The 23,404-nt window shown below is 39.2% G+C and overlaps 1 pseudogene; it reads left to right on the top strand.

Moving 5' to 3' along the window:
- Positions 1-451: 451 nt before the first annotated feature.
- Positions 452-1,557, top strand: LOC101415715 (gamma-aminobutyric acid receptor subunit gamma-3 pseudogene; annotated as a pseudogene).
- Positions 1,558-23,404: the final 21,847 nt, after the last annotated feature.

Here is a 23,404-nt window from a genome sequence, read left to right as displayed (position 1 = left end):
GTATCGAAACTTATGGGATTCAGTGAAGGCAGTGCTGAGAAGGAAAATTTATAGCCCTAAATGCCTATTTTTTAAAAAGAAGAGCTAAAATCCAAAAGCTAAAAGAACAACTGGACAAACTAGAATGGCAAACCATCCCAAAGCAAGCAGAAGGAAAGCAATAATAAAGATTAGAAAGAAAGAAATTAAATTGAGAACAACAACATCAATAAAAAAAATGATAGGGAAATTTTTTAAAAAACAAAGCCTGGCCGGCTGCGCCTTCGCGGAAACCAGGGCACCTGGCTCTGCGCGGGGTTGGGCCCCGAGGGCCCCGCGTCCCGCCGTGCGCGGGGAAGCCGCTTGCACACCTGCGCCCGCGGGCTGAGCAGGCGGCCGGACACCTGTCCCTGGGCGGCGGGAGCGCGCGGGAGGCCGCGCTCCGAGGGCCCGGCGCCGAGCGGCCCACACCATGGCCCGGAAGCTGCTGCCAGTCTGCCTGTTCTCCAGCTTGCACCCGCGGTCCAGAAAGGTGGAAGAGGATGAATACGAAGACTCCTCGGCAAACCAGAAGTGGGCGCTGGCTCCAAAATCCCAGGACACTGATGTCACTCTCATTCTCAACAAGTTGCTAAGAGAGTATGACAAAAAGCTGAGGCCAGATATTGGAATATAACCGACCGTAATTGATGCTGACATTGATTCAAACAGTATTGGGCCTGTGTCATCAATAAACATGGAATACCAAACTGATATCTTTTTCGCTCAGACCTGGACAGACAGCCGCCTTCGATTCAACAGCACAATGAAAATACTTAACTCTGAATAGCAACATGGTTGGATTAATATGAATTCCAGAATAATCTTTCGCAATTCCAAAACTGCAGAGGCTCACGGGATTACTACACCCAATCAACGCCTCAGAATTTGGAATGCTGGGAAAATCCTTTCTACTTCAAGGCTCACCATAAACGTGGAGTGCCAGCTGCAGCTGCACAGCTTCCCCACGGATGAGCACTCGTGCCCACTGACTTTCTCCAGCTATGGCTACCCCAAAGAAGACATGATTTATAGACGGAGAAAAAATTCAGTGGCGGCAGCTGATCAGAAATCGTGGCGGCTTTATCAGTTTGACTTCATGGGTCTCAGAAACACCACCGAAACTGTGACAACATCTGCAGGTGATTATGTTGTCATGACTATATATTTTGAATTAAGTAGAAGAATGGGATACTTCACTATTCAGACGTACATCCCGGTATACTTACTGTGGTTTTATCTTGGGTGTCGTTTTGGATCAAAAAAGACGCTACACCAGCGAGAACAGCATTAGGTATCACCACGGGGCTCACCATGACAACGCTCAGCACCATCACAAGGATGTCCTTGCCAAGGGTGTCCTACGTCACTGCCATGGACCTCTTTGTGGCTGTGTGCTTCCTGTTCGTCTTTGCTGTGCTGATGGAGTACGCCACGCTTAACTACTATTCCAGTTGTAGGAAACCAACTGCCACAAAGAAAACATGTTTGCTGCATCCAGATTCCTCAAAATGGATTCCTCAGCAAATAAACCTACATACCCCCTCTGTATGTATAACATTTCAGGTGCAAATATTTCTGAGAACCTCTGCTAAATTAAGACTGCATTTGAACAATGTTATCATTTATGTTTGCATGTTCTGAAGATCAATGAGAAATACAAGTGCTTTGGAAAAACAGGAGAAAATTAATCATAGTTCTTCTGCCCAGGGTTTTCTGTATTGTAGCCATATTTCTGGTTGTTTTCTAAGCATTTAAATAATGCACATGCATATATTTTAGGAAAACTAAGTCCTGATCTATGTATTGTTCTATAGTCTGTTTTTGTAACTGAAAAGTTAATTATGAATGGGTTTCCCTGTCATAAATATTATTTCACAGGATCATTTTAACAATTGCATCACATATTCATGATTGATGCATAAGCAAATAGAAAATAAATAGAAAAAAAAATGTCCATTTTGCCTCTCCACACTTCAAAATATGTACTGTTCGACATTTTAGGAATAAATATATAATGTATAAGTATTTACTACAAATCAGCAGAAAAGTAGTGCATATGAATGTGGACTTGAAAAGGCTAATACATTTGAAAATACACAAGTTTTAAATTAAATTAAATACACAATGTAAATTTTCTCACATTAGATTAGCAAAGATTGAAACAACATTTTGGGGGATGGGCACACTCATTTATCTTTAATGAACAGTCTAATATATGCATTAAGAAAAAGGCTGGTTCTTTGTCAAGATCAATAAAATTGACAAACACTTAACTAGACTAACAAAGAAAAAGAGAAGGCATAAATGAATAAAATCAGAAATGAAAGGAGGTAAGTTATGACAGACCCTACATTTAAAAAAGTATCAAAAGAGGGAATCATGAGAATCTGTATGCCAAGAAACTAGGCAAAATAGATGAAATGGGCAAATTCCTAGAAATGCACAATCTACACTGATGCTACAAGAAATAGAAGAACTTAACAAATGAATCACATTTAAAGAGATTGAATCCATCACCAAAAATCTCCCAACCCAACAAAGAAAAGTCCAGGACCAGATATCTTCACAGGTGAATTCTGCCAATCACTTCAAGAAGAATGAACACATATCCTGTTTAAACGCTTCCAAAAAATTGAAGTAGAGAGAAAATAACCCAGTACATTTTATGAAGCCAACGTCATCCTAATACCAAAGGCAGATAAAGACATTACTAGAAAATAAAATTATAGATCAATCTCTCTAATGAACATAGATGTAAAAATTCTAAACAAAATACTTGCAAATAGAATCCACAGCATATCAAAGGACTCATATACTGTAACTGAGTGGGATTTATTCATGGAATGCAAGGCTGGTTCAATTAAGAAAATCCATTAATGTAATACACCACAAATTGAAGGAAAATTCTACATGATCATCTTGATTGATGCAGAAAAGTCATTCAACAAAATCCAGCATCCTTTCTTAATAAAGACACTTTGAAAGATAGGAATAGAAGGAAAATATCTCAATATGATAAAGGGCATATGTGAAAAACCCACAGCATACTAAATGGGGAAAAGGTGAAATCTTTCCCTCTAAAGTTGGGAAAAAGATAAGGATGCCTACTGTCATCATTATTATTCAACATCGTGCTAGAAGTTCTAGCTACAGCAATTAGACAAGAAAAAAAAAAGGCACCCAAATAGGAAAAGAGAAAGTAAAACTCTCACTATTTGCAGATGACATGATCCAATTTTTAGATAATTCTGAAATGTCTACAACAAAGCTACTTGAGCTCTTAAATAAGTTCAGCAAAGTGGCAGGATACAAGATCAACACACAAAAATCAATAATGTTTCTCTACATGAGTATTGAACAACCTGAGGAGGAAATCAGGGAAAAATTCCATTTACAATAGTAGCAAAAGGTCTCAAATACCTAGGAATCAATTTAACCAAAGAAGTACAGGACCTATATGCATAAAACTAAAAAACAATGCTAAAAGAAATCAATGAAGACCTAAACAAATGGAAAGACATTCTGTGTTCATGGATTGGAAGACTAAATATTGTGAAGATGTCAATTCTACCCAAATTAATTTTTAGATTCAATGCAATACTAATCAAAATTCCAACAGAACTGCTTTACAGGAATAGAAAAGGCAATTACCAAGTTTCTTTGGAAAAGAAAGTACATGTACATAGCCAAACACATTCTAAAAAAGAAGAGTGATGTGGGAGGAATTTCACTACTGAAATTTGAAACATATTACAAAGGTACAGTGGTCAAAACAGCATGGTATTGGCATAAAGATAGACACACTGATTAGTGGAATAGAATTAGGAGTGCAGAAATAAACCCTCACCTCTACAGTCAACTGGTTTTTGACAAACCTACCAAAGCCATGTTAATGGGACAAACCAGTCTCTTCAACAAATGGTGCTGGGTAAATTGGATATTCAGAACCAAAAAAATGAAAGAGGGCCCCTGTGTCATTCCCTATATAAGAATCAACTCTAAATGGATCAAAGACCTAAATATAAAAGCCAGGATTATACAACTACTAGAAGAAAATGTAGGGAAACTTTTTAAAGACCTTGTGGTAAGTAGTGGTTTCTTGGACCTTATACCCAAAGCATGAGCAACAAAAGAAAAAATAGATTGATGGGACCTCCTCAAAATTAAACACTTTTGCACCTCAAAGGACCCTGTCAAAATAGTGAAAAGGCAACTGACTCAATAGGAGAAATATTTGACAATCATATATACAATAAATGTTTAGGGTTCATGATATATAAACTCAACAATAAAAAGACAATATGAGCCAATTAAAATATGGGCAAAAGATTTGAATAGGTATTTGCCCAAAAAAGAAATACAAATGGCAAAACACACACACACAAAACTATGTTGAACCTCACTAGCAATTAGGGAAATGCAAATCAAAGCTACAATGAGATATCATTTTATATCTATTAGAATGGCTACTATTTAAAAGACAGAACTACAAGTGTTGGAGAGGATGTGGAGAGATAGGAATGCTTATTCATTGTTGGTGGGAAAGTAGAATGGTATAGCCACTGTGGTGGGCTCTTGGCAGTTCCTAAAGAAGTTGAATATAGATTTGCCGTGTGATCCAGCAATATCATTACTAGGTATATATCCAGAAGAACTGAGAGAAGTCACATGAACAGACATCTACACAACAGTGTTCATAGTGGCATTATTCCCAATTGCCAAAAGATGGAAACAACCCAGGTGTCCATTAACTGATGACTGGATAAACAAATTGTAATGTATACACACAATGGAATATTATTCAGCTGTAAGAAAAAATGATGTCATGAAGTATATGACAACATGGATGAACCTGGAGGACATTATGTTGAGTGAAGCAAGCCAGACACAAAAGGACAAATACTGTGTATTGCATTGTTATGAAATAAATATATTGTGTAACATACCGCATGATTCCATTTATGTAAAATGTAAATATAAATTAATTTACCAAGATGAAATTGGATTAGTGATTATGTATGGCTGGGGAAGGCATGATAAGAGGTGTGAAGTTTTCCTTTTTGTATAATGAAATGACTCTAAAATTTTTTGTGATGATGAATGCATAACATTGTGATTAGGTTAAAAGCCATTGATTATATACTTTGAAAAATAAATAAATAAAATGACTTTAAAATAAATAAATAAATAAGTAAGAATGGCCAGAAATGTCAGCTACCTACAGCAGGGGAAGCAGAGAGAGATTGAAAGGTGATGAATTTTCTCATTTGTTTCTTTGTCTGGTTTTTATTATTATTATTATCATTATTATTATTGAAATAATGAAAATGCTCTAATAATTGTAGTGATAAATGCACAGCTATGTGATTATGCCGAATACCATTTATTATACAGTTTGGAAGAATTGTATGCTTTATTAATATGTATCAATAAAATTGATTTGTTTAAAAAAAAAAAAACAGGTGGTGACTATCGGCAGACAAACCATAGTCTGCTGACATTCACAATAAAAGCCAGTTCTTAACAACAGCAACAAAAAAAGCTTGAAAGTAATCACTCTTGTCCTTACAATAAGAGAAAGATGATCTAACTGAAATCAATGACTTTTCTTGAACCCTTTAGAGAAGCAAGATTATAGAGCAAATTTGTAGAGAGGCATATCCAGAGACTCACAGCCAAGATCTGCTTCAAGGAACAGAAGCTACTGGAGCCTTAAACTGGTAGGTACACTTAAGTGGTCATTTTGATGAACTGCAGAAACTGGAGTATAGATTAGTGTGAGAGTGGGGAATTCCTGAGGGCCCAGATTTAGAGGGACTCATCAGTTTTGTTGGCTTGACCTCTAAGAACGTCACCAGTTTCTCACGCTGTGAAGGTCCAAGAAGTATCTCCTTCAAGCTCTGGCAAGGATTGTAGAAAATAACCATTGTGAAATACACCCAGAGGCTTTTCCATAACAGAGACTCTGCAGGGCTTTATCCCCTTTGGGAGAAGAGTATTCCTCCTACTCCAACTCCCTGTAGCCTCACTGCCTCACTTCAGGAAGGAAAAAATAGTCAGCAGGGGTCAAGGCTTCAAGGAAAGGAATGAGGAGAGAGAGGAATGTTATACCACCCTTGTGAAGATCAGTCTGTAGACACAGGCCTACTAAAACACAGATTTAATCAGAAAATTATAGAGTGCTTATACTCCACCCCCGACCACCACCACACAGAAATTTACCACCACACCAACAGGGCTCCAGTATGATAATAGTGATGATACCCGAGCAAAAGCGGATTCTTTCCTCCTGAAGTGTCTTTAGTCATATCATGCAATAGTCTATCTTTTTACCCTTTCTAATATTCTTCATTTCTACACTCTTCTCCAAGTCTCTTGTCCTTGTTTTCCTTTCAGGCTGCAGCATTTCCATTAGTATCTCTTATAATCTGGTCTTTTGTTAAAATATTCTATCAGTTCTTAGTTGTCTGTGAAGACTGAACTCCCCTTCATTTTTGAAGGACAGCTTTGCCAGATACAGATTCTTGGCTGGCAGTTTTTCTCTTTCAATACCTTAAATATATTATACCATTTTCTCCTCCATGGTTCCTGATGAGAAGTTGGCACTTAATCTCATCATGGTTCCTGATGAGAAGTTGGCACTTAATCTCATCACATTTCCCTTGTATGTGATGTTTTGCTTTTTCCTTGCTGCTTTCAGGATCCTCTCTTTATCTCTGACATTTGTCATTCTTAATAATAGGTGTCTCAGGGTAGGTCTGCTCATGTTTATTCTGTTTGGGGTACATGTCCTCCTTGGATGTTGATATTTATGGTTTTCATAAGGTGCGGTCACCCCTCGGGCTGAAGTGTGGTTTGCTGGCGGGGGAGCAGCCGCGGCAGGCCAAGCCGCTGCCCCCATAATAGGGTGGCTGGTCGGACTCACCGCCACCCCTGAAGGGAGCTCGGTATGGGCGCAGAGTGCCCTCGGGTCTCCCCTTCTCGGCAGCCATGCTTCCGCGGCCGCCCCTCCTCCCGGATGGCGCCACACGATGCCTTGTGGGGCGGCACCCTTCTTCTTCTTTCTCCCTGCGCAGGCGCAGGGCGGAAAAATCCAGTCTGCCCTTTTCCCTCCCCCCGACAGCAGCAACAGCCAGGCGTGGGTGGAAAAATCCAGTCTGCCCTTTTCCCTCCCCCCGACAGCAGCAACAGCCAGGCGTGGGCGGGAAACTCAAGTCTGCCCTCTACCCCAGCAACAACAGCCACCAATCCCTAAACCCTGCCACTTCCCCCAGAAACAGCAACAGCCAATCCCTAATCACCACCCCTCCCCCATCCAGTACCTCCCACTGACCTTTCTCCAGCAACCAATCAGAACAGGGCGTGGCTTCGACCAATCAGCTTTCCCCAGCCCCTATAAAACTGTTGCCTCTCCCTCAATAAAGTTGGACTTGCGTGTTTACCTTGTCTCTGCGGTAGTTCTTCTGCCGTGCGCCCTCCAGTCCTGAGAGCCCCTGACAAGGGCCTGGCCTCCCTTGTCCCCAGTTCGTCGCCTGCTTCTCCGGGCGACCCCCTCGTCACCGGCTTCGCTGGGCGACCCCATCAGCCGAACCGCGCAACCCCTGTGAGACCGACCCCTCGTCTGCTGCTGGACCGACCCCTCGTCCCAAGTGGGACCGACCCCTCGTCCCAAGTGGGACCGATCCCTCGTCCCAAGCTGGACCGACCCCTCGTCCGCAGCCAGACCCCACCTCTACCGACCGAGCAAACCGTCGCAATAAGGATGGGAAATTTTTCAGTCATTATTTCCTCAAATACTCTTTCTGCCCCTTTTCCATTTTCTTCTCCTTCTGGGACACTGATAATGCATATGTTTTGCATTTTGCATTGTCATTCAATTCCCTGAGACCCTGTTCCATTTTTCCCATTATCTTCTCTTTCTGTTTTCCTGTCTTCCTGTTCTTCTGTGTCCTGTCTCCTGGCAGGAGATGTCTTCAGATATTCTGTCTTCAAAATCATTAATTCTGTCTTCAAGCAGTTCAATTCTGCTCTTATGCTCAGATTTTGTATTTTTAATCTCATCCATCTTGTCTTTCATTTCCATAAGGTCAGTTACTTTTCCTTTCAGACCTTCAAATTGTTCTTTATGCTCACCCAGTGTCTTCTTAATATCTTTTATCTCTTTAGTCATATTTTCTTTCAATTCTTTAAAATGATTTAGGAGAGTTGTGTGATTATCAATGATTAATTTTCTTAAATCCTGAATCTCTTCAGTATATTTGGTTTGCTCTTTTGGTTGGGTCATCTGTTCCTGTTTCCTAGTAAGGCATGTAATTTTTTGCTGATGTCCAGGCATTTGATATGTTGGTGAATTTACTCTGATGGTCAATTTCTCTCTCTTGCCTGTTGTTATTTTTTTCACAGCTCTTTGATATTTGGTTCAACTTATCTTAAGTTTTTAAAATTGCCCAGTTTAAGTTACCAAAATCATGCCAGGAAATAACTAATGGGGCACATAGTTTCTCCCAGGGGTGGGGTAAAGAGAGCTCTAAAAGCAGTTTCTGTCTATGTAATTTTCAGACCAGCCAGCAGATGGTGCTCATTGGCACACCTTTCCACAGAGGTGTATCTCTATCAGTTTTCCTTTGTTTTTGTCTGGCCAGACCTGAGATTCAAAGTGGGCTCTGCTGGCCAAATTTAGTGAAGAACAGCCCCCCAACTCTCCCTCCCTTTTCCCTTGTAGCAGTTGGCAGGGAAGAAGACATCTGTTCCCCTTTTAGTCAGTTGAAATGAGTCAGGGGTAAGACAGCCCTTCCCAGCAGCCAGGAGGTTTAGTAACTCATAGTTTGTTGTCTCAGCTTCTTTGTCTCTCTGTCCCTCACCCTCCTGGGAGTTGTGAAGCACTGTCCCTAGGGCAGGTCCCTAGGGCAGCCTTTGACTCTCTCTCTGTTGTTTTTGTGGTAGCTGAGCCTTATCTGGCTAATCCAATGTCATGTTCCCATAATTTCCTTCCTGATGCATCTTTAAAGCCAATTCCTGAGACACCAGGATTTCAAAGAGAGAGAAAGTTTATTTAGTTGTGAAAGCAAAGGACCACAGTAGGTCCAATGACCCTGCCTCTCTGATTTGCAGAAATTCTAGTATTTTGTAGCATCTGGATGCTAATGAGTAATTGGGATAGAGTTTTCACAGGTTCTTTCTTTAATAAGCAAGGGCTGAACCAGGATGGGGATGGGTACCAATCAGGGTTGAGTTACAAAGCTACAACCATTATCATTTTGATATACTGAGAGATAGGTAAAACAAAACAAAGGTCAGCTACAAGGTTTTTCATATAGATATCAGACAGAGGAAGGTGAAATGTTCATATAGAAAGGTAAGATCCATCTGGAGTAATCACTACAATGGCCGGTTTTCAGTTGGAAATGGCCACATGGAAGGGGTAAAGGCAGTCTAGTCAGCTTCAATAATTTTGAATATTAACCCTTTTTGGCTGATTTTAAAAACATCTATATGCTGTTTCAGTAATCATAAATATTTGTTAATTCTTAAACTTTGGTTTAAGCGAATTACAGCTAAAAGATCCGCAAGACAAGACTATCTGAGGAGGAATACTTAGGAAAGTCCGAAGTTAAGAGAGAGGCCAAAGGAATTTGAAGCCTTTGGCACCTGTAGCTATAGCCAGCATTAAACACAGCCCACCTCCTACACAGATTAACATAGCTCCCCATAAAAATAAAAAAAAAATCTGTTAGATAAACAGTTCCTATTACCCAAAAAAAGCACGTCTACATTTCAACAAAAAATTACAAAGCATTTTAAAGAACATGAAAAAACAGTTTGAAGAGATGGAGTAAATATCAGAGCCAGACTCATATATAACACAGATGCTAAAATTACCAGATGGGAAATTTAAAATGATGATTAGTATGTAAAGCGCTCTGATAGATAAGGTAGACAGAATGTAAAAACTGTTGGATAACTTAAACAGAGAGATGAAAATCCTAAGAATGTAAAGGATATGCTAAAAATTTTTTAAAAACCACTGTAATAGAAATGAAGAATTACTTTGATGGGCTCATCAGTACAATGGACATGGCTGAGAAAAGTATCTCTGAGCTTTAATATGTGTTGACACTTCCAAATTCAAATGCAAAGAGGAAGAAGAATGCCCGAGAACTGTGGGACAATTTCAAAAGGTATAACAAATGCATAATGGGAATACTAGAAGGGAAAGAAAGAGGAAGCAGAGCAGAAGAAATATTTGAAGTAAAATAGCTGAAAGTTTTCCATATTAATGGCAGGCTCCAAACCACAGATCCAGGGAACTTAGTAAACAAGCAGGATAAATGCCAAAAAAAAAGTCATACCAAGACATATCATATTCAAAGTGCAAAAAACAAAGTCAAACAGAAAATCTCCTAAGAAGCCAGAGAGGGAAAAAAACACATTACACACAGAGAAACAAGCATAAGAATTACAGTGGATTTCTTATCAGAAACCATACAAACAAGAGAGTGAAGCGATGTATTTAAAGTGTTGAAATAATTGCCAGTAGACAGAACATCTTGACAGAAAATCAATAAAGAAACAAAGACTGTGAATAATACATTAGAGGATCTGGATGTTATAGACATATTACTCGCAAATACAGCAGGATATATATTCTTCTCGACTGCACAAGGATTGTTCTCCAGAATAGACCACATGCTAGGCCACAGAACAACTCTCAATGAATCCAGAAAGATTGAAATTATGTAAAGTAATTTCCCTGACCACAATGAAATGTAGCTGAAAATCAGTAAGGGACAGAGAACCAGATTAGGCACAAAGACATGGAAGTTGAACAACACACTCTTGAACAAACAGTAGGTCAAGGAGGAAATTGCAAATGAAATCAGTAACTATCTTGAAATGAATGAAAATGACAACACAATGTATCAAAACCTATGGGATGCAGCAAAAGCTGTACTGAGGGAAAAATTCATAGCAATAAATGTGTATATTAAAAAAGGAGAAAGAAATAAAATCAAAGACCTAACTGCACAACTGGAGGAATTAGAAAAAGAATAACAAACTAACCCCAAAGGAAATAGAAGGAAATAACAAAGATTAGAGTAGAACTAAATGAAATTGAAAACAAGAAGGCACTAGAAAAAATGAACAAAACTAAAAGTTGGTTCTTCAAGAAGTTCAATATAATTGACATATCTTTAGCTAGGTTAACAAAGTAAAAAAGAGAGAATATGCAAATAAAAAAAGAAATGAGGAAGAGATATCACCACTGACCCCACAGAAAAAAAGAATATCATAAGAGGCTATTTTGAAAATTTATATGTCAATAAGATGGATAATTTAGAAGAAATGGATGAATTCCTAGAAACACACAAGCAGTCTACATAGACATCAAAGCAAAAGTGATTAACTCAACAGATCGATCACAAGTAACAAATAGAATTAGTCACCAAAAACCTCCCAACTAAGAAGAGCCCAGACCATATGGCTTCACAGGTGAATCTACCAAATATTCCAGGAAGAACTAATACCAATCCTCCTTAAACTCTTCAAAAAACAGAAGTGGAGGGAATAACACATTCTACGATGCCAACCTCACCCTCCACCAAAGCCAAACAAAGAGGCCACAAGAAAATTATAGACCAAACTCTCTAATGAATTTAGATGCTAAAATCCTCAACAAAATACTTGCTAACCTTATTCAAAACACATCAAATGAATTATATACCATGACCAAGTGAATTTCATCCCTAGTATGCAAGGATGGTTCAACATAAGAAAATCAATCCATGTAATACAACACATAAACAGATAGAAAGAAAAAAACCAAATGATTATAGATGCAGAAAAAACATTCAACAAAATAAAACACCCTTTCCTGATAAAACCACTACAAAAAATAGGAATAGAAGGAAACTTCCTCAACATTACGAAGGGAATATATATGAAAAACCCACAGCTAACATCATATTCAGTGAAGAAATCCTGAAATCTTTCACTCTAAGATCAAGAAAAAGACAAGTATGCCCACTTTTACCACTCTTATTTAACATTATATTAGAAGTATTTGCTACAGCACTTAGAGAAAAAAAAGATATGAAAGGCATCCAAATTGGAAAGGAAGAAATAAAAATTTCACTATTTGCAGATGACATGATCCTATACATAAAAAGCCCTGAGAAACCTACAACAAAGCTTTTAGAGCTTATAAATGAGTTCGGTAAAGTTGCAGGTTATAAGATCAATGTGCAAAAATCAGTAACATTTCTGTACACTAATAATGAGCCATCTGAGGAGGAAATCAAGAAAAAAATCCCATTTACAATACCAACTAAAAGAATCAAATACCTAGGAATAAATTTAAAGATGTAAATGACTTATATGAAGAAACTACACAACACTGTCAAAAGGAAATCAAAGAAGACTTAAATAAATGGAAGAACATTCCCTGTTCATGGATAGGAAAGCTAAACATCATTAAGATGTCTATCCTACCCAAACTGATCTACAGATTTAATGCAATCCCAATAAAAATCACCACATCATTTTTTACTGAATTGGAAAAACTAACCATGAACTTTATCTGGAAGGGCAAGAGGCCACGAATAGCCAAAGATATATGGAAAAAGAAAAATGAAATCAGAATCATACTACTGATTTTAATACATATTATAAATTATGGTGGTCAAAACTACATGATACTGGCAGAAGGATAAACATACTGACCAATGGAACTGAATTGAGAGTTCTGATATAGATGCTTCCATATACAATCAACTGATCTTTGACAAGGTGACCAAGCCCATTCAATTGGAGAGAATGACCTCTTCAACAAATGGTGATATCCATATCCAAACTGGAGAACTGGATATCCATATCCAAAAGAATAAGAGAGGAATACCATCTCACACCTTATATAAAAATTATCTCAAGAAAGATAAAAAATCCAAATATAACAGCCAAAATCATAAAGAACTTGGAAGATAATGTAGGGAGGCATCTACAGAATATTATAATAGGAAATCGTTTCATAAACTTCACACCCAAAGCACGAGCAGTGAAAGAAAAAATAGATAAATGGGACCTCCTCAAAATTACAAACTATTACACCTCAAAGGTGTTTGTCAAGAAAGTAAAAAGACAGCCTACTCAATGGGAGAAAATATTTGGTAAACATGTATCTGATAGGGGCCTAATATCCTAGATATACAAAGAAGTCCTACACCATGAAAATAAAAAGACAAGCAACCTATTTTTAAAAACGGGCAAATGATTTGAATAGACACTTTTCCAAAGAAGAAATACAAATGGCTATAAAGCACATGAAAAGATGTTCAGCATCACTAGCCATTAGGGAAATGTAATACAAAACTACAATGAGATATACTCTTACACCCATTAGGCTGGCAGCTATTAAAAAACAGAGGACTACAAATGTTGGAGAGGATGTGGAGGAATGGCAACCCTCATCCACTGCTGGTGGAAATGTAGAATGGTGCAGCCATTTTGGGGGACAGTTTGGTGGTTCCTCAGAAAACTAATTATAGATCTGCCATTTGACCCAGCAATTCCACTGTGTGGGTATATACCCAGAAGAACTGAAAGCAAGGACATGGACAGATATATGTACTCCAAACCAATATTCATAGCAGCATTATTTACTGTTGCCAAAAGTTGGAATCATCCCAAATGCCCTTCAATGGATGAATGGATAAACGAATTGTGGTATATACATACAATGAAATATTACTCAGTGGTAAAAAGAAATACAGTATTAACACACAGGATAATGTGGATAAATCTTGAGGACCTTAGGTTGAGTGAAGCAAGCCAGGCACTGAAGGTCAATTATTACATGACCTCACTGATATGAATTAAACAAACTGAGCAGACTCACAGAGCTAGAGTCTGGAAGATAGGTTTATGGGAAATTGAACAGGAGAAGAAATTTGTGAGCCAACACCCATATGGACAAAATCTATGATAAGGTGGAAGTGTGTAGTTATACAGTGGAGGGGCATGACAGTGGTGTAATGATACAGATGGGTTGGGTGATGCTGTTTTTTCAGGGGGATGGGGAGGGATGAGGAGGGTGGGCTGGACTGTCCTTGAAACTGAGGGGAGGGTTGAGGGAGGGAGAAGGTGAACACTGGGGATTGACAGGTACATGATTGAAATTACAATGTGGGGAATACTCTGTTGGCAATATGGCAAGTGAGAGCTGCTGGTTTGGGGTATTAGATGTGGGAGGAATTCAGGATAGGATACACCTGGGGCAGGCTTCTAGTGAGTTTGCAAGTGCTCATCTTGCCATAGTGTGTTTTTGTTGTATTTTTTTAAAAGAGTTATTTATTTATTTTTATTTCTCTCCCCTTCCCACTCCCCCTCCCAGTTGCCTGCTCTCTCTGTCAATTCACTGTGTGTTCTTCTGTGTCCACTTGCATTCTTGTCAGCGGTACCGGGAATCTGTGTCTCTTTATGTTGCGTCATCTTGCTGCATCAGCTTTCCATGTCTGCGGCCCCCCTCCTGGGCAGGCTGCACTTTTTTCGCACAGGGTGGCTCTCCTTGCTGGGTGCACTCCTTGCACGTGGGGCTCCCCTTCATGGGGGACACCCCTGTATGGCACGGCACTCCTTGTGCGCATCAGCACTGCTCATGAGCCAGCTCACCACATGGGTCAGGAGGCCCTGGGTTTGAACCTTGGACCTTCCATGTGGTAGGTAGATGCTCTATCCATTGAGCCAAATCCGCTTCCCAACCATAGTGTGCTGTATCAGTGGGTATAGATCCACATAATAAGTGGCAAGGTGATGGACTCCCATCCTAGGGAGGCCTGCTATGTTCTCAAATAGAGGGGTGAGAGTCTCTCGAGAATATGGGCAGTGTCTAATAGGGGCGGACAGACCAGTGTGTCAAGCCCTCAGTGTTGTTGTAAGTAACTATGAATCTTGTCCTTCAAGGAGTGAACCCTGGCCTGGTAGGTGCTGTGAATCCTGAGGCAAGGGGGATGGAGGAATAGAACAGATGCAATGGGAGGCATTTTGGGGTCAATGGAAATGTTCTACATGATCTTGCTAAGATGGATATAGGCCATGTGAAATTATATCAAAATTTATAAAAGTGTATCATCCAAAATGTAAACCACCATCTAAACTATTGACCCTGGTTAGTAGCTATGTTTCAATATTTGTACATCATATGTAACAAACATACTATCCACATATAAATTGTTATTAATAGGGGAAGGGGAAAAGTGGGGAGGATGATGGGTATACAGGAATCCCCTGTATTCAGTATGTGGCTTTCCTGTAACCTAAAACTTCTTTGAAGACAAAATGAAAAAAGACATTGGGGGAATAAATGGAAGAAACTGTTCATAAAGGACAACAGATCTTACAGTGATGAAAGGCAAAATGTCAAAAAAAATTAATATTTTTTCATTATTCTCTATTATCCCAAATTTTTTTTATTTTAATTTTTTGTATCTTATTTCTTATTTCTAAATTATCATTATTATTTCTGTTAGAGAAAAACAGGAGTCACTGGGACAAGGAGACTGCAATTGCAGGTAGGAAGTTTATTGGGAAGTTCTTCCAATGGAGGGGGTCTGAAGAATAGACTTCAGCCTACCCTGGAAGGTGCAGATGTGAATTTATACAGTACATCAATAGGTAGGGAAATGGTAGTCCGTGGGGAGGGGGTTATAGTCCAGAGTAATAGCCGTGGGCCAATAAGGGGCTATAAAAGTGAATTCTTCCCATGTATGTCTTGGGGATAGTGGGCTAGAAGGTAGGATATTCTTGGATGCGAATGCAGGAGGGTTTGACGGGCCTGGGCTGGGAAGGGACAAGGGTCCTTATCTGCTCCATTCCCACTGTGATATGGCTCATTCTTGGGGGGAGATGCACTGTCTTCCACATGTAGGCAGCTTTGCTCAATTGATCAGAATGGAGTCACAGTCTTATGCCCTGTTAGTCATTGCAAACCTTGTAAGGGGAAACTTTAACATTTCTAACTCTTTGATTATGTATATATGATGAAGGACCTAAATAATGGGAATACTGAGCAGAATGGAAGAGTGAGGGGATTCGGGATGTTAACTCAGGCTAGCTACTTCCTGCTGTTGTGGGGCAGCGAAGGGTTCCCTTTTGTCCTGTCCAGTGGGTTCTGATTTCTGGTCCTGAAGAGGTTGGCATTGGCATTCATGTAGCAAAAGATGGCGTTCACGTATTCCTGAGTTGCTGAATGTATGATTCGCCGTATGATTCGGACAAGCTATAAGGGACAAGGACCAAAAAGCAGCAGTAGCAAGACTGTTAGTAATGCTGTTATAATGGGTAAAAGCATTGATTTTAGGGGTGAGGAAAAGTAAAAGAGAAAAGAGGAAAACCATGATTGATTTCCATAGCTGTTGTCTCAGATCCTCTGATTTCTTGTTTTCTTTTAAATTTTTAAGATTTTCTTCTACCTGCCCAGTTTTGTTAATATAAAAATAACAAGTTTCATTTATGATTACACAGGTGCCTCCTGCGATCTTGTGAGATTCTCATGGCTGGTTTTGAGATTAGTACATCCTGTTGGATTAGGGACAGGGTTGAGGGTTTGGGGTCATCTGTTATCAGGGCAAGGGAGACGTAATGGCACTGATGGGGGTCATGGGGGGTTATTTTGCTAAATGGGGCTAACATTCCCAGCTCTTTTTGATATGATTGGCTAGAGAGGGAGAGTGGCAAGGTGGGTATCGATCATCTGCCGGCTTTCTGCTGTTGTGGGGAGCTATGGGATTCCATTATTGTTCCCCTTTCAGTATTGAGATATTTTAGCTTCCGGTTCGGTGGCCAGCACTATATTTTTGCAGCAGAAGATCAAGTACATGGTCATAGGTGACATTTTGGATGGCTGTCTGGATAAACTGAGTTATTGCATGGAAGATATATGGACCTGCTGATAGGAGGAGAATGAGTTACAACTGTGGTAAGGATAAGAATTAACCATGAAATCCAGGGTGGGCTGTGAGGTTATTGCTTCCAGGAATCTAAGGAGAAAGAATAATAACATTACGCATTCAACATTGACTATTAATGGCATTATTGGTTAACAGTGAAATTACATTATTTGGTGGGCTTACACATATAGAGTTTTGGTGGGAATAGGAGACTTTAGATTATTAACTCTGGTTTAATAATAGTGCTTTTGAGTGATTTTTAAATTTTTCATGGATTTAAGATTCCCAACCAGCAGGGCCACATAGACCAGTATGGTGATCAAAATGACCTTATTTTTCCCAGTTTGCATAGTTTGAAGTATAGGCAACAACAAATTATTATTACTTCCTCTTTTGGGCTGTGGGGTTGCTGGCACTTAAAAAAACTTGTAAGCTTAGTCCATTGTTGTAAGGATTCGTTTACAAGAGTTCAGTTGCAGTGTCTGCAATACTGAACATACCTTGCTCCTTCTGAGAGCAGAAGGGGCCAACTAATCTGCTTGCCATGGTGCTACTGGAGTCTGGGCTCAGGCAGTATGTCTCACCAAGTGAGGTAATTGTCACAGTCATTGGAGTAAGCACGATGGACACTCATGGGTGATGTTCATGAGCTGCTGGTGAGTGACAGGCAATTGGAACTGCTGACCTGGGGCTACAAGGTCTGGTATTCACGATGTTTACATTATCAGTGGAGCCACTCTGCTGTTTTTGCGTTTCTATGGTTTGGCTCTGGATCTTCACGATGGCATCTGCCTCAAAAGTCCCAAGAGAGATGTTCGAGGAGGGGACAGGGACATTATAGACTGTTACCTGCCACTGCTGACAGGAGTCCCAGATGTTCTTCCACAGATCTCTCTTCCCCACAGAGGGCAGCCCACAGAAGTTAATGAACAGCTTGTACTTTGTCTTGTATTTTGACTTCTTCTCACAATTATGACTAAAACTCAAGTGATATTTGTTTAGAAAGTTGCCTCTGCCACAAACTCCACCCAAAGCCAATATTGGTACTGGCTACATCCAATTCACAGGGCAAGTTAAGATCCACCCCTCTTACTGCCTGAGCCTATGTAATTGCTTTAAAAGCAGCCTGCTGGGGGGTGGTCCATTTCCATGCACAACCTCTTCTGATTAACACATATAATGGTTTCAATATCTGAGCTAAATGAGGGATGAAGGGTTTTCAGTGTCCCAACAGTATTATAAACTCTATTATATGAGAAAATATTGTACTTTATCAATGACAACAGAAGGTACAGTTGTTTTACTCAACACCATTTAAGAATTTGATAGGCAGCCAGGATTTTGTGGCTTGTCCTAATTGCCTATCTCAGGCCCTTAAGATAAGACACCATTGTCGCTGATGCTTCTTTTAATTCTGAAAAAAAAAAAAAAACAATTACTGGTTAACGTAATATCATTAATAGGATTACAGCCACAGGTTTTTCCACCCAACCGGATTCTTTGCCACCAGGCCAGGACAAATGATTGAGCTATACACACAGCCTTGGGGAAGCACTGCAAAATCCATTGTTGGCCTACCCATATGAAGGTGAATGCAGGCTGGATTGATTTGCCTAAGGAGATACTAAAGAAAGTCATAGCAAGTTTTAAAACAAAGTGATAGTGACATAACTGGATATTAATTCTTACAACAAACTTGCAATATTTGGGACTGCTACAGACAGCAGTGGCATTACTTTAATCTATGATAATCTACTGTTATGCACCACCCCTGGCAGTTCACAATGGCCACTTTTTTTCTGCAACCATAGAGCTGCTTCTTTAGCAGAGGTGGGGCAAATCAGATGACCACGAGCTAAAGCACCACCTCCTGATTTCTAGGCAGAGAGGTTGTTTCTGTGACATATATTTCACTTTTTCTCAAGGTGAAAGATATTTTTCAGGATTTGACTCTGGAAAGACAGGTTTGAACATTATGTTCTTTTCAAAATGATAAGATTTATTTTTCTTAAACAGCCAAGGAAATGATAAGGTTAAAGTATAAGAAGCTATTTTTGATAAAAGAGATTTTTCTTTTGTATTACTGATTAGTCAGGAGAAAAACTTTTCACAAACTTCTGAAACAGACCACTGATTTGGGGAATTTTGTTATTTATCAGAGGAAGAACTAAATTTTAACTTTGCATCAGTATGCTATTTGATATTACAGCTTTTAAAACGTTATAGATAGATCCAATAAATTTTACTCAACTTTAACTACAAAAATTTCTTTTTCATGACCCTTCTGCACTTTCTGTATTCATTTAGGATTTGTTTTATATTTTAACTTTTCTTGATAACCAGTCATTTTACCTTAGGACAAAATTACTCTCTTTTTCCTTAATAATAAAGCACATTCTATACACCCTACATATATAAATTACTAAAATGATTTTGGGAACTGTCTCAAAGTAAATTTCTTGCAACATGCAATTACCATGATTACATTAATTAACAGATGTTTTATTTTAGCAGTGCAGGAAAACTACTTTCCCCATTATTTTATGAAAACCTAAGATTCCCAATGGAATCAAAATTATCTTCTCCCTATCATCACTTTAATATGCAGATTGAGGTGGCTTCTGACAGGTTTTCCTGTTAGGAACTTAATCATCAATTCAGTTTCTGTTTAATAATGACTGCCTATGATTAGCCATTTGAATATTTCAGTTTAAGCAATGCTTCTACAAACTTCTTATAACTATTCATAACCACACAGAGTACAGTTATTTCATTTCAAGACAAATTCCACCTTCACAGAACATATTCCCTTACTTAATGCTACCACAGTATCTTCTACAATTTGCCATATACATTCACGTTTTGTCCTATATACTTCCATTCTGATTCTGTGAAAACCAATTATCCCATCTGTTTTAGTCAGCCAAAGGAGTGCTGATGCAAAATACCAGAAATCTGCTGGGCCTTATCAAGGGTGTTTATTTGGGGTAGGAGCTTACTGTTATCAGGCCATAAAGCATGAGTTACTTCCCTCACCAAAATCAGTTTCCACAGGTTGGAGCAAAATGGCTGCTGATATCTGTGATGCTTCAGGCTTTCTGGATTCCTCTGGGCTCAGCTCCTCTGTTTACTCCACAAGGTCAGCTGTAGACTATGAGGCCCTCTAGCCTTTGCCTCTCTCCACAAGGTCAGCTATAGACGATAAGCAAATGCCTCTGTCTCTTTCCCTGGCGTTCCAGCTTAAGACTCAGCATCAAACTCAAACATCACCAATGGGTGAGGACTCAACACCCTAATCATAACTCAATTATGCCCAGATACAAATCAGATTACAAACATAATCCAATATTTCTTTTTGGAACTCATCAATAACATCAAACTGCTACACAATTCTAGGACAAAACACACTTTCTTGAACAAACTTGTCAAATTTCAATCAGTTCTCCTACAAACTTTTTACTTCTTTCAATATCCATTTAAGTTTCACATCCTTCATTTCATTCTGTGAAGAAAAATAAACTATTCATTTCAATTTAGGCAAGAAGTATCTTTTATGAAGAGATTTGTAGTAATTTCATTAGTTAAGACTTAAAATTTTCATCACTTTAAATAATGGCACACCAGAAAAGAACTGACAGTCTGCTTCTACCATAGTTAAACTTCACCCTGTTAATTTCTATAACATGCTCTTTGGCATCAGGAAGAAAGTGTAGCAGTTTGATATGGTTGTGAATTCCAAAAATAGATATTGGATTATGTTTGTAATCTGGTATGTACCTGGATGTGATTAAGTTATGATTAGGGCTTTGATTGGGCCACATCATTAGGGCGTTGAGTCCTCACCCCTTGGTGGGTGGGGACTCACAGATAAGAGGCATGGCAAAGGACAGAGTTGAGAGTTTTTGATGTTGGAGTTTGATGCTGATGCCTTAGGCTGGAGCCCTGGGAAGTAAGCTCACAGAGGAAAGAGAAGCCAGCCCCAGGAAGAGAGGAACCTTGAGCCAGGAAGAAGCAAGCCCTGGGAAGAGAGGAACTCTGAACCCAGAGAGAAGCAAGACCCTAGAAGGGAGGAACCCAGGAAGCCTGAACTCTTGCAGATATCACAGCCATCTTGCTCCAACACACGAAAATAGACTTTGGTGAGGGAAGCAACATGCCATATGGCCTGGTATCTGTAAGCTCCTACCCCAAATAAATATCCTTTATAAAAACAGACCAATTTCTGGTATTTTGCATCAGAACTACTTTGGCTGACAAATACAGAAAGCTATAGAAGATTAGACCTTTCTATAAAACCAATATTTGGTACCATAGGTAAGCCTGGTTACTTGTTCTTCTAAAATCTGTCAGAATAATGAGACAGTCTTTAAAAAGTAAACATCACATCTGGTTATCATAAGAGTAAGACCATTAAGCCAATAGGGTCTTTAAAATATCTTTGAAGCTTATTGTGCTAACCTGCACAAGAAGATGTCTGCATTTCTCTTACTGCTAAAAATGCATAGCACAGCACTGCACTAGGATTAATTTATTTAAAAGAAGAAATCAAAATTCTATGTTTGGTTTACATATACAGCAGCTCTATCAAATAACATGCATCCAAATTGTACTAAAAGCCATTGGTTATACACTTTGGATAAATAGTATGGTATGTGAATATATCTCAATAAAACTGTTTAATAAATAAATAAGTGCAAGAATAGGCAAAAGTAGCAGCTATGTACAGCAGGAAAACGCAGATTGAGAGGTGAAGAATTTTCTTGTTTGTCTATTTATTACTATTATTATTATTGAAATAATGAAAATACTCTAATAATGACAAGTGATGAATGTACAATTATGTGATTATATCAAATGCTATTGATTATACACTTTCAATGAATTGAATGTTTTATTAATATGTATCAATAAAATCGATTTGTTAAAAAAAAAACTTGGAGTTTGTGGTCTTGCTGAACCCACCCAAATCCACCCTGGTTCAGTGTGGAACCAGTCTGTGCTCCTATTGTGGGTCCCTGGCCCTCTTCCAGAGGGAGCAGAGTAACTCCAATGTGCATATTGGAGTTATGTGTATGTTGGTGACAATCTATGGGTTGGCAGTCTCAAAGTCTGAACCAGGAAACTCATCTCCAGCTCATCCCCCACCCCCTCCAGATCTGGCCCTGTACGGAGAAGAAGCTTATGGACAGCTAAAGCAGTGTAAGAAACAATTAAGTCAAAGCAGACTGGGGCAAAGGATTATTTGCTTTAAGTCAAAATATTACCTGCTTTAAGTCATGCAATAGAATACTTAGAAGGAGGAGAAAGTTTATTTAAATGGGAGCAGGGAAGCAGACTTGGCCCTATGGATAGGGTGTCCATCTACCACATGGGAGGTCTGTGGTTCAAACCCTGGGCCTCCTTGACCCCTGTGGAGCTGGCCTATGTGCAGTGCTGATGTGCGCAAGGAGTGCCCTGCCACGCAGGGGTGTCCCCTGTGTAGGGGAGCCCCACGTGCAAGGAGTGTGCTCCATAAGGAGAGCTGCCCAGTGTGAAAGAAAGTGCAGCCTGCCCAGGAATGACGCCGCACACACAGTGAACTGACACAGCAAGATGATGCAACAAAAAGAGGCAAAGATTCCTAGTGCCGCTGATAAGGATAGAAGCCGTCACAGAAGAACACACAGCAAAATGGACACAGAGAACAGACAACTGGGGGTGTGGGGAAGGGGAGAGAAATTTTATAAAATCTTTAAAAAAATAAAAAATAAAATAAAGGGGAGCAGAGGAGGCATTCAAATTTCTGTCAATGGGAGAATTCCTAAGGTCATGAGAAAGCACAAGTCCAGGATAAGACACAGACTCAAAAAGATGGAGTGGACCCTGCCTTTTGCATTCATCTCAGACTAAACTTGATAGAAAGGATAATAAGAAACATTGCCAACCTAGTGTTGGTTGGTTTTTGTTAACTCCTAGTGCTCAAGAAAATCTCTGTCACTGCACTAGCTGGATAAAAATTTTAAGAACAGACAACTCAGGAACTAAATCCCAGAGACAACAATTCAAAATATTAAAATGTACAGTGCAAGCAAAAGATTTCAAGACAAAGCAAAGAAGTAGGAAATGATGGGCAATCCAAAGGAACAAGATAACAATCCACATTTAAAAATAAAGATTTTTTTTTTAATTTTTTTATTTTTTATTGACTTTGTAATAATATTACATTAAAAATATATATGTGAGGTCCCATTCAACCCCACCCCCCCACCCCCCCTCTCCCCCCCCCCCAACAACACTCGTTCCCATCATCATGACACATCCATTGGATTTGGTAAGTACATCTTTGGGCACCTCTGCACCTCATATACATTGGTTCACATCATGGCCCATACTCTCCTCTATTCCATCATGTAGGCCCTGTGAGGATTTACAATGTCCGGTGATTACCTCTGAAGCACCATCCA

Source organism: Dasypus novemcinctus, chromosome 6 (assembly GCF_030445035.2).
Source record: "Dasypus novemcinctus isolate mDasNov1 chromosome 6, mDasNov1.1.hap2, whole genome shotgun sequence".
Lineage (NCBI taxonomy): Eukaryota > Metazoa > Chordata > Mammalia > Cingulata > Dasypodidae > Dasypus > Dasypus novemcinctus.
Note: the sequence above shows the minus strand (reverse complement) of the source record. Positions and strands in the feature narration are given on the sequence as shown.